The 13,300-nt window shown below is 33.7% G+C and overlaps 1 non-coding gene across 1 annotated transcript; it reads left to right on the top strand.

Annotated features, from left to right (window-relative positions):
- The first annotated feature begins 12,282 nt into the window (after window positions 1-12,282).
- Window positions 12,283-12,357, top strand: LOC149798933 (small nucleolar RNA SNORD36). The gene has a single exon (XR_016421402.1). It is a non-coding gene; the product is annotated as a small nucleolar RNA SNORD36 (small nucleolar RNA).
- Window positions 12,358-13,300: the final 943 nt, after the last annotated feature.

The following is a 13,300-nucleotide window of genomic DNA, read 5'->3' as shown; positions in this document are numbered from 1 at the left end:
TGGAATAAAGCGCATACATCTCATCACACCTTTGGAAGAGATTACCGTATTGGGACGTGTAAAAAGTAATGTGAGACAAGTGAATTTTATGAAACCATTTGTCTTGGACGAGTATGTGGAAACAATATTTGATCAGCCCTGATTCCCTATTTATTTTTGTAGTTAATACTGGTTTTACAAATGTTGTAACAGAATGTAAAAGGTTGACTTTTCAGTTCTTAAATTTAGTTCTTCGTAAATTTCAAAATCATTGAGGTTAAAGTTCTACTCTATCTTCCATCTTAAGCTTGGTAATTTCCAGTTCATTTGCCTTCTTTCTTGAGAAAATTACACGGCGTCTGTTGTTTGGGATATTCGAACGCCACACTTAAGCAAAAAGCTCCTTTTGTTTAGTCTGGCCCACGTGACGAGTATAGTATTTCACAGGATTTATAAATAGATGTTTATGTTCGTGTTGACAATTAGTAATAATTTTTTTAATAAGACTTAAAATGTTAAAATGGCGCATACAGTGTAGTTTTACAGTGACTGATGGGACATCGATGTTTCAAGAATTATGTGGCTTCCCATTGGTTGTGGAAGGATACGTGAATAATATTCAATACGCTTAATTCGACGTAAAATCAATAGTGTATGTTTTCACGTGGGGTCTATTGCGAAGTACTGTCGCAACAACGGTATATTTAAGGAGAAACTTAAGCACTCAGTTTCATTCCGAATTTTGGAGTCATTCACACTTATTGTGTTCTTGTTGTAAGTCTACAGGCGTATTTTATGTTGTACTTATATTTTTTTATAGAGGAAAACATTTGTTTGGACTGTTCAGTGTAAACAGGAAGTGCTCAATTTTTGGATTATAATATTAGTCTGGAACTGTTATCGACGAAATTCAGGAATACGCCATCTCGACAACGACACAGCTCTTGGAGGGTCAATACATTTCCGGTATTGAAATTTATAAGGAACATTTCTTTGATTTAGGACTTTCATAGACCATTATAAGGACTAGCTTGGATTCACTTCATAATACTTTAAGTTCGTCTCATATTTTTCATTTAGAACTTTAATAGTTAAACTGTTTGTTAAGTTTTATAAAACTTGTTGGTTTTGCTTCCTTTCTGTTACTTAAGTTTGCGATCATCGAGTCATAACAGAAAATTGGGGGCTCATCGGGGATACGACTTTCAGGAAAATTGAAACTATTTTGAAATTTAAATTAACCCTGTCCCTAATCTTTCTGACTTGACATAGTGAAACCAACAATCTTTTATGATGTAAACTAAAGTGGAGAATTGTATTTTAAATCCTAGCCAGGAACATTTAGAGTCTTTGAAAAAGAACGAATTGCTCCAACGTTCCAGACAGTATGATATGTCAGGTGCAAAGGCATATTTGTTAAAGCAAGAAATAAAATTTATTTTGGTTCAATAGTTGGTAGAGAAGAATATTTTGGACAAAATTGCTTTGACCCTGGCTCAAACCTGCAAGATATGAAATTGAAATTAAAACTCAAGAATGAAATAAATTTAAGAAAGCTTGAATTGAGAAAGAGGAAAGAGAGAAACAAACGAAAATTCAAAAAGAAGAAAGAAAAAATAGAGATAAAATTACAAGTACGAAAAGAAGAAAAAGAAAGAAAAATTCAAATGCAGGAAAAAGAAAGAGAGACAAATGCAGGAAAAAGAAAGGGAGATGCAAATGGAGAACAAAGAGAGAGACAGATACAAAAATAAGAGTTACAAATTAAGTTGCAATTACAGAAAGAAGACCAGTAACCAAACATGTATTGATGCTCACAATACAAGGGACGACACTCTCACATTTCTTCTGTGACCGATTTAGTATTTAAAACCAGTCCTTTGAGCCACATGTTCAGTGTAATAGTTTAACACCAAAGGTAAGCTAAGAGATTTGACATTTTGGACTACTAATTTAACTTGAACACCACCAGTGGTCCTAGAAAACTTAAACAATGTTACATCAAGTCATATCTGTATGAAATCAATAGGAAGGTGATTCTTTTTCTCAGAAATGGAGAGTATTAAAATCATTATGTCTTATACCGGTGACGGACTAGACAAAACTACAGCATAGATTGAACCTGATCCGGTACTCGCTATTTGCATTACTAGTCGTATGATTACACAAATCTCACACTACATCAGAAATCCAATAGTCGCTTGATATCAACAACAAACTCCATTCTAATGTTGTTATAAAAACATTAAAATATATCAAATGAAAGTCAGAGACCTTCTGTAAAAACCGGAAAGAATATGTTTATGTTGAGAAAACGACCAGAAACATGTCGCTGTCACTGCAATCTGGACAGTCAGATTCGTAAGCAAAGAGCACATGTCAACGTGGTAATCACATGATACAACAAAACCTGGGTAGTTATTTTTTGAATAAATATATACAACATTCTGTATTCTTTCACTGTAGTTTTTTTAAATTACAAACAGTTTACAACTTTCATTTAATATTTTTGTTTATTTCTACAACATTTGAAATGGGTTATTACTGACATCATGTGACAACTGGACGAATGATGTCATGAATATGTGAGTTGTAGGATTTGTATACTCATGCGACTAGCAATGCAAATGGTGAGTACCAGGTCAAATCTCATCAACGCCATAGTTTTATCTTATCTTTCAGCAGATTAAAGACACAATTATTCTACTACTTGCATTTTCTGAGAAAATAAAAATAAAAATTCATATCGGTTTCATTCAGGTATGACACGGGGTAAAAGTGTTAAAAATGCTAGACCATCTGGTAAGCGGCTACGCTTTGCCGACACCATGTTTGCGTCTTGTGATGTTAGACTGGTTTTCAAACCTTTCATGTCAGAAAAAATACCAATATCATGCTGACTGTGAAATAACCGTCTTCTAATCTAATCCAGTAAGTGTTTAGATTGATTCAAGAACTATGTTTATGGTAAGCACCCAAAATGATCAATACTGCAACCTTCGAACTCAATAAATTTAATTCAAAATCAGTTACGACTCAATTACATAATTGTTTCTTCATCAAGCAGTTGCAGAAAACTCCGTGTTTGTCCTGATTTTCATCAATTTTTGCAAACTTCAAGGAAATTTCATTGTTGGAAAAGAAATTATAATTTCTTCTGACTTTTTTCTGATTTCTCAGTAGCATGGGATCCCTGTAATACTTGTTCAATTATATATGTATCGGTAATGAAGTTAATATTAACATTTCTGCATATTTAAGAGCATGATGCAATTACAACATCATGTGCCATTGGGGAGTTTTAATTATATATTTTCTTGTGAAAGTATTATTGTTTTGATCAATGAAAACATGGTTGATGTAGATTCTACTTGTACTTGTGTCAATAGCTAATGAACGTTTAATTCCTATTAAGTCAACCTTTATTGTTAAACAACAATTACATTGGATTCGACTATTGAATGACTTTTGGTGGGATATTACAAGTCTTTAATTACGCTTGATTATCTTGGCTTTTCTGTATGACAAATTATATATGGCAATCACTTAAGAAGAACTGTGTGCAGGAATAAAAACCTTTTTCTTACATCTCACTCTCTCAGCTCCTTCATCCAAATATTATTTATAGTTACCGTAAGACCGTAATTATAATTGAACGAGATTTTATATGTGATTACTTCTGATTTCTTTTACTCTTGTTATGTGCTAGTGATGTGATTGGATAATTAGATTCATTCTTAAGCACATGTTGTAATAGGCAAACATTCTATGCGTCATGGTAGTAAAGGTAATAATTGTCTGGATAATAATTACAATTCAATTTAATTTGTTCTGTTACATGTGATGGTACAGTTTTGCAATCACCTCTGAGAAAACAATACAGTTTCTAGCAGTATCAAAGTTTTCTGCCGCATTTGGTATTTGATAAATCTCTATTGCTTCTTGGAAAATCTGGATCAAGTTCTATATAATTATTTTGATATGGTTCCTTCAAGTCCTGAAGTTCCTCCTCTGTCACTAGTGCTTAACAGTTCTCTGTTCCTGAAAAAAAAATTGTATTAAGATTAAATATTTTGTATTGATATACAGTTAAACCGGCATTAACAGACACATTCACCACGAATCTATTCCATCCCTGATTTAGAGCAGCATTTTATTTATGATTCTTGTAACTGATTTGTATAAATAAACCTGTCTTAAGAGACCATGTTCTTTAAAGTCTTTGCAATAACAGCTTACGACAGGTTGAAATGCATTGTTTGGTTACGATATAAAAATAATAAATGTATAAAGGCTGTTGTAAATTACCATGTACTGTGTCAGATTCCCTTCATTTTCAGAAAACTGTAATTTTAGTACATGAAATAATATTGACACCAGGAGGAGCATATGAACAAATTTTACATGTATATTCAAACAAGTTATTGAGTCTCTTATTTCACAGTGAACACCAACAGTTATATTTGTCAGAAGAAAGTGTAGTTTCTGAAACCAACAGAAGTTAAAATGACCTGGATCATTTTATTTATCAGACTGTTTGGGAGCTTGCTGACCAAGTGTGCAGGCTATATAAAACAGTACGAACTTATCATGCAAAATGAAATCAATCCAAAAGATGTTGCTCCTTTTGTTTTTGCAACATAAATCAGTATTTATCACTTGCTATCCAATGGCAGTCAACAGAATAATAGGTTCCGTTATTTCTAAAAGCCCATATTTTAAATAGAGACATGGATATCAATGCGTCCTTCCTTCACAAACTGTTGGTTAGGTATTTGAAAAATGACAATATATCATTTAAAAAACGGTTATGCCATTTTGCTGCAAATTTGTTCAAGCCTTACCTCTTATTTCTGGAATGCTGAAATGAATAGTCGGAATGTCATTTATTACATCCTCCATTTCTTGTTTATGTATAATATAGCACTTCCACAGTAGTACTTGGATGTTTCTGAATGAGCATTACATATACACTCTGCAGACACAGCCTGGAATAATGATACAGAGTACACGTATTTTTACATCTATAATCAGTTGATGACTTCTCTGGAACCACTCAAATGTGAAGACAGAAGAAATGTTTTTAAGAAAGTGTAAATTTAGAGAAACAAAGTTTTTTTAAGAAATAAAAAGGCATAAATGGATCTCTATTTTCGTGTTTATGTGGTTTGGCATATTTTTATTTGGTGCACGTGTGCATACACGTAAAAAAATAATGCAGATGTTTTAATCTGGAAATTTTAAGAAATTTGACAAAATAACTTGAACAACTTTTATCACCATGTTCAGTGGAAAAAGAACATACATGCATAGAATAATTAACTTTTGTATCACATCCAATCTATCCATTGTTATGTATATTTTATTTCATTTATATTTGATTGAATTTAGTTGTTGTTTGTTAGTTTTAAATGTTTGTATTCCATTACATGCTATTGTAATGTAACTTTATCTGCTGGAAGAGAGTTCAGTTCTGACTGATTTTTCGAAGTAAACAATTAGAAATAGAAACATTGTATCTAATGCTGACCTAGTTCCTGACCTTTTATTCTTTCTCATAGTAAGTGGAATAGAGGCCATACTTGGAGTTCGTGACAAATAACATGTATCAGTTAGGTTTTTCCAGGGGATTGACCCATATGTGAGCATCTGTTTTGCATTGTAGCTAGATTTATTATTGATGTTTTGAGAAAGAATATTCATTAGTGCCTTAACACTTGAGAAGTTAAAGTGTTTTATGTTGTGACCAGTTCTGGGCTAATTATTTTGTTTTCTTCAATTTATTTGAATTACAAGTTTGTTTTCCCTGGAAATGCTAGTGCTCTTAATTCATTCTTCGACAAAAACAGTTATGGAAATTTACACAAAATTTAAACACTGGAACATTATTTTCTGTGACTCAACAAAGAACTGTTGACACATCAATACGACGCTGACCACAGCATACGTCATTGCCTTCCATTTCGGATTCCATTGGGATTCTAACTCAGTTTCATTATGGCTTTTTCTTACCAGGACTTCTATTTTTTAATTCTTGAATTATTTTTGGATTTGATTCATAAAACCGTAAGTTCTTTTTCTCATTTTTACCTTGTTTTTCTAGGGAAATAAAGTTTTTCTTAAATTGTTTTCACTCTTTTCTTGTTACATTTGTACGAGCCATAACACGTAACACCATATTGATAATATTTTAACATGTAAGCATTCTAAAAACTGTATTCTTTCACTACATGCTACGCTTGATAGAGCTCACAAGACATTAGATTCATAAATGGATTTTAAAAAATCATACCTGAAACAACAATACTGACCCAAACGTATATGCGATGGTGACCCAAATGTATATGTGATCGTGACCCAAATGTATATGTGATGATTACCCAAATGTGCTGTGACAAAGATCCAAATGTATGTGATGATGACCCAAATGGCTGTCTCCAAAGATATGGTTAGGACGAGACAAAAACTGAGTAGAAAGCAATAGCTATACTGATTGATCCGATTTCTGCCATCGTTCCATTTTTTAAGGTATTAAAGTATAACAAGGATTCAGATTAACTGTATTTGAATTCATAACATAACACATATAGAACACTTACAGATCAGAATCTTTTATTTTCAGTCAGATGAGCATGTGGATCTGAACTTAAAGGTATTACACCTCAAAGATCTTAAGCAGAAAAAAGTGAAACCAACAGGTAAAATTCAACAAATACTTTGTTCCACAGAATATGTGAAAAGTAGCTTACATTATGAAATAAATCCAAAATAGTCCTCACAAGTTCAAAAGGATAGATTGTTCCAAATGAATTACAGTGGCGTTCCGAATCGATTCCAATCTTAAATGTACCGATGTGATAACCTTGATGTATCACAATGATATATTGTAGAATGTCTTTGAATGAGTTCACACTAATCCCTAAATAGTGATCAAGTCCTAAAGTATCTGTAAGCACTTTGCAATTCCAATGAATAATTGAAGTATATAAATCCTGTGAAATTATAAAAATGACCACAACTAAAAGACATATTCCACTAGACATATGTTACAGTAGGAATATGTTGTTAACTATGTTGATCACAACATTTATATAAAAGACTAAGAAAACAAGAGGACCAGTATGTGGGTCCATTTACCCATCAAATTCATAAACAATGTAAGGTCTGTTTACTTTATACTTTTCCTTTTTAGCAAACTACTTGGCAAATGAGAACATTTTTTCTATCGGAAAAACCCCAACAATTTTCTGAACTCAAATCCAAGTAAGCATGTTTACAAATGTTATCTCAGATGATAACGGACACAAGTTAGCTTTACAATATTTTGCTTACGTGTGACACTTACAATCATGGACAAGAGTTAAACAATATATACAATATATTTATATACAAAAGGGCACTTGCAACGGTATATAACTGACCTGTATTACTCTTCTTTCAATCAAAACCTGTCTGGTTTACATGTGATACACCATATATGAAGGCAATCTCGTTGTTAAGAAACGCCATCAGCATTGCAGCAACCATGCGATTTCCAGTGCCTGGGTTGCCTCTCACTTTTACTGGAACCCTCAAAAGAAGTAGGTTAGTATAATATTATTAATCAAAGCATCATATGTAACATTTATTAAAATTTATATCGCCTTTTGTGATGGAAGCTAAATGTCTCTTTTGCCTTTAAATACTGTCTGCATTTTTCTGATGCACAGGAAATGTAAAAAGATTTATTTTTTTTACTGAATTTTTACAAACTTTGTTGGAAACAAACTTACCACATAAACTGCACATGAAATATCGTGACTTAGTGTTAATTGCGCAAATTGTATAGTGTACAACAGCAATGTTCTGTTATTCAAAAGACACAAACAAATTTACTAGTTCCATACGAGTATACTAAGTAAACTACTTTTTTCCCTATAATACCAAAACCAAATGCCAATATAGTATTTTCTTCAAGCGCATTTAAGAAATAATAACTAAGATTGATGAGCAAAACATTCATATGATATGGGTCACAAATGTTCTAAATCTACCCCTCTGAGCAGATACTGTAGTGGAGATAATGCAAGTTTTGTACAAAATAGTAATCTTAACATGTGTGACACCAGGCCTGCAAACAAATAGATGTATCATTTATGGCTGACCAATCAGCAAATTATATCTAGCTTTGCTTACATCCGTAATCCAAGAAGAGATGACAGTTAATCCCTGCATATAAATATCTCATTTCCTGTCTTCAGGTAATTCAATTGTTTACAGTAACACATTGTTTAGGCATTTAATTTTAATTATCTTATCAGTATAAAATATTCCTTATATGGATGTGAAGAACAGTCATTAGAAAAGTGTACCCACCTTTAACATCTTGAGTGTGAACAGGAAGACATAAAAAGATGTAATAAATTTGCTCTGTTTACAATTCCAAGACAAACACTAGCCTGTCAAGTATTTCATTTTAAAAAAATGACACAATACTGAGATGACATCTATTCAAAATTTTAACTGCAATTACAATAATGTATATGAACATGTAATTACTTTATAATTTGCTTTATGTGATTTGATATCTTGATTTATCATGGGATTTCTCAACTGTATCGGCAAAGTACAAGGTAACTGTCTCTGGTAGTCTATTAGTTTATTTATCCATATTATCTTCTGCAAATAAAACCTGAAAATAAAATTGTTGAAAAATCCATTGTACCACAAAATGTGGGGTAATTTATGCTTGTATCATAGGAAGACATCCATTTCAAATTGTCAAGATAAACTGTATCTACATAACAGAAATTAAATATAATTTTTTTACAAAAAAACAACTGAAGAATGAATAAAAATTCTCAGCAAAAACTTGTGCTTTTCCCATTAAAGTTGCACTTTGACGCAAAATATGAAACATCTGTTGCTAAAATATGTTTTATAAAATAATCATTTTTAGATTTTACAGTCCAATTGTAAATAAAATTTAATGAAATATATTTAAATAAAAAATGAAAATTCCTTTCACATTAGTTGCATCAATAACCGATAAAAACTGGGCATGATTAGTAACTATCACCCAAAGCCATCTCAAGCGTGTACTCTTCTCTGTTTTGTCATGTATTTATAAGTACTGAGCGAAAACTTGACTCCATTAGATGAAAGTCACAACTCTTGTGATGATGGCTATGGTGGTGGTGGATGAGCACATAAGTGCATTAAGAAAATTAATATTAGGGAATGTTGGTTGTTAGTTGTCCACGTGTCTTATATAGAAAACATAGATTGTAGGGCCTCGTGTAAGTGTACGTGTTGTGTGTGCATGTGTATGTTCAATGTATCATGCAACTCCTAAACAGTTTAAGATAAAAACACAGTTCAATATACTAACTATGGGACATGATTTATGAGTGGTTCAAAGATCTACCTTTGATTTTAAAATTTTAAACCATCACAGAAGGTCTTAATCTATGAAACCTAGAACTTAACATACTTTTAAGATTTAAGTTTTACATCTTTGCTAACTTGTATATATGACCATTGGGTTACCTGGGCTCCAACTTTAGAAACTTATGAAATTGCCACCTCATAACCACATATGTATTTCTCTGTTAATTTTGTTTTGGTGCTTAAAGCATAACAACAAAGGTCACTTTAAGGCATAACAACAAAGGTCACTTTAAGGCATAACAACAAAGGTCACTTTAAGGCATAATAACAAAGATCACTTTAAGGCATAACAACAAAGGTCACTTTAAGGCATAACAACAAAGGTCACTTTAAGGCATAATAACAAAGGTCACTTTAAGGCATAATAACAAAGGTCACGTTAAGGCATAACAACAAAGGTCACTTTAAGGCATAACAACAAAGGTCAGTTACTTAGTGCTGTGGCAACTGGAGTCAAGTGTCTTTCCAAGGACAGATCACGGTAGCTTACCTGGACTGGTCCTATGGTAAGATGCACCCCCACACCCTTATGGACCTGAGTCTGGCACACTAACCACTGAATACATGTGGCTTTATGTATGTATGTATCTATGTATGTATGTATGCTTATCGATACATCAGTTTGTGCCAATAACATAATGTGTCAAGTTATCATACCCATCTGAAAAAAGAAAATATAACATCACATTAGCAAAATATTCAAATAAAGAGACATGTATATTTCAAGACTTAAAAGTGTGCAGCATTACAACATTATCCCTATCTTTATTCTCAACATGATATATTCATACCTATGACACTATTTTCACAAAGAAGGGGAATAAATGAAATTCTGATAGAGTTGTAAACATTATACAAACTCCAATTATATTCCAAAGTTTCACATTTCAGTTTTCAACATTATGATGTACCTAGCTGCATGACAGTATACAACGCAATAAATTTGATATATAATTACATACAGGTAAAACCCTTTATAACGCGATGCTCGGGAGTCCAAAGAATAGCATCGCAATATAAGCTGGATTTAGTTAACAAATTGTTTGAAAAACCTTTCCCATATAAAATGTGCTTTGAAATTTCAATGTCATCAGTTTTAAATAACCTCTTGATCATATAAATCTGCTAGGGATACGAATAATTGGCTTTTTTGAGAGCATGTATTTAGATGTTAAAAAGAGAGGACACCTTAAATTGAAAAATGAGAGCCATGCAGAATAGTATACTAACGAATCACGTTATAACGGGTTTTACTTGTATATGAAAAAAAACATTCGTACTCACTTTGTCATTGCTAACTCTAATGTTTAAGAGATGGTTAAATTCTGACCATATGACAACATTAAAACATTAAAACACAAGTTAATTTCGACTGCATCATTAGCATACTTTGGATTATGTAGCACCTTTGTATATTGCTTTTTACTTTCTAAAGCCTTTTATTTTCTCAGAACATGATTGAACAATCCAATGCTAAGAGTTGCATTCATGGGATCATTGATGTGATATGAAAATACTAATAAATTATGTTTGTTTAAATTTTGCTAGCTATTTTACCCTATCCAGCCACAAATCATGTCCAACTGAATTAGTAGCCGCTAACTAGCCGATCCAGCAAACTTAAACGACCTTTCATCGAGATATACCTGCATGAAATTGATAGGAATATGATATATTTTCTCATAAATTACATCGTTGCTGAAATTTGACCTGGATCTGATAATTTGCATTCCTAGTCACGTGACTACACAACTCTCACAATCTACATGTCACGACGAGTCAACCAGTAATTGAACCACCTGATATAGAAACAAATCTACGGAACATATCGCAGATCACTGAGATTGATATATCCGAATTTTTTATTTTCCGTCACGAGTAAATATCGCGGTGTTATCGTTGGTTTCACTAAAACTAGCAGGATAATATCGGCCCACTTGACATTACCGTCATTGCTGATCCTGAAAAACATCCACTTCATCCTGGGTCAACCCCGGTGAGACTCAAAAGAGTATCAAGCTCATCTCGCGTCACATACAAATCAACGTCACCTGGGTACTTACGTTTAGCAGATCTTCCGTAAATATCTACCACTATAAATTATTAAACCTGTATAGAACTATGCCCACTGCTGGTAATCTCATGCACGAATTTATGCGGCGACTCTGAAGACCTTCACACGGAGTTAAGTACAACAAGTACTTCTGGACCGCATATAATGTGGATCCTTTAATGTCTGTGTTGGTAATGTTGAATACCAGATTAATATGTCACCGGTTAAGATAGTGTATTTTAAAAATTCTCTATATGGAGGCAATCCATACGAATGAAATTAAACAGCACCACGCGGACCAACCGCGTATGCAACCCATTGAGTACTTGGACCAGAACGGCCATACAGATTAATTATACCAGTTTTAACACGGATTGGTTTTTAAGCTAACTGATCACAAATAAAAACAACTCTGATGTTTTCGTAACTTTAGTCGCCGATCAGCATCAAGTAAATCAAAATTAGACATGGAGTGTTGTAGTGCAACATCCCTGGTTGCCGCAGACCTTGACCGTACTTACTTCCTGATAATCTTAGGCCGCGTCACTTTTTATTGAGGTCGACATTCCGTGTCCTGTTGTTTCTTTCAGTGCCATGCTGGTGGTTGTTCCAACGGCACCGTGTTCAGCTGCTTTTGCAACAGCTAAAGCTGCAGCTGAAATCAGCGCTGGTATCCTGTTAGAAGTGGAACTATACCGCCGGTCTTTGCTGTATCGCTGACATCATTCGCAAAAAGATCAAGCCGCACGCCAGCTTTTTATTTTTTGGCGTCATTGTAGTGTTTGAGCTGACGTTCAGTCAACGATAATTTATTTGGGCTTTGGTCGTTGATTTCAGATCTATTTCTGCCCCGGAATTCTTCTTTGATGTTGAATGGAGCTTTTTAATCTGACCGGGGATCAGAGTAACGTTGACGTAACGATACGCCATTGTAACATCATGAACGATCTAATTACATTTTTTCCACCGGCGCATCCATGACTCTCATTCGTCTACCAATGCCTTCAAGCAACATTGTTTTGTCTGACAGTATAACAGCGATTGATCTGTAACCACCAGGACCAGCCTGTATATCATTAACAGTAGCTCGTACGTGTATATTAACGACAGATTGTCTGATTAACTCCAGATGTTCCAATAAGAAATAATAGATTGGATAAAGCTTTGAGAAATCATGCTGAGATATCTGCAAACCTGAATCAACATTCTGATCACACCCCAATCTCATCAGACTATGATATGCTAGTGCTACGTTGTTTTGTTCGAAACTCATTATTTTATCTTCAGATGTCTCGCGATGTCCGTTTATTCTTAGCGAAATCGTACACAATATTAATCTACCAAACATAATTGGGTTTCTTTCTCGATTTTCTAATTTTGCAATACCTTGAAACGGAATGAATGTATGTCGAGGTGTTGAAACTCCCTGTTGAGATGCTATCTGCCATGCAAATGAATTTGCTGTGCTTGTAACTGAACTGTGGTCATTGTCAGCCACGACAACGTTGACTTTTACCACCACTATCCATGAACGATAACAACCGTGCTTCTTCTGTCACTGATGGAGTTATTGTTGGCATGCACACCACAAGTTTGGTTAGTATTACTTTATCTGCATATGCAGAATTATCTAGCCAGACTGCATCGTTGTCGGTGGACTTTCGACCTAACTCAACCGTATGTTTGGCTCCGAAGATAATTTTTCTAACACGTCTGTAGAATCCGAAGATATGTGATAGCGGTATCGGTATCACACAGCCGAATATTCTATTTAGCATCAATTTGAGATCGTCGTGCTGTAAATCCCTAGCTGAATTCTGCATTATCACCATATACTAC

Source organism: Sinohyriopsis cumingii, chromosome 5 (genome assembly GCF_028554795.1).
Source record: "Sinohyriopsis cumingii isolate HCF-2022 chromosome 5, ASM2855479v2, whole genome shotgun sequence".
NCBI lineage: Eukaryota > Metazoa > Mollusca > Bivalvia > Unionida > Unionidae > Sinohyriopsis > Sinohyriopsis cumingii.
The sequence above is the reverse complement of the archived record's forward strand: the minus strand, read 5'-3'. Positions and strand labels throughout refer to the sequence as shown.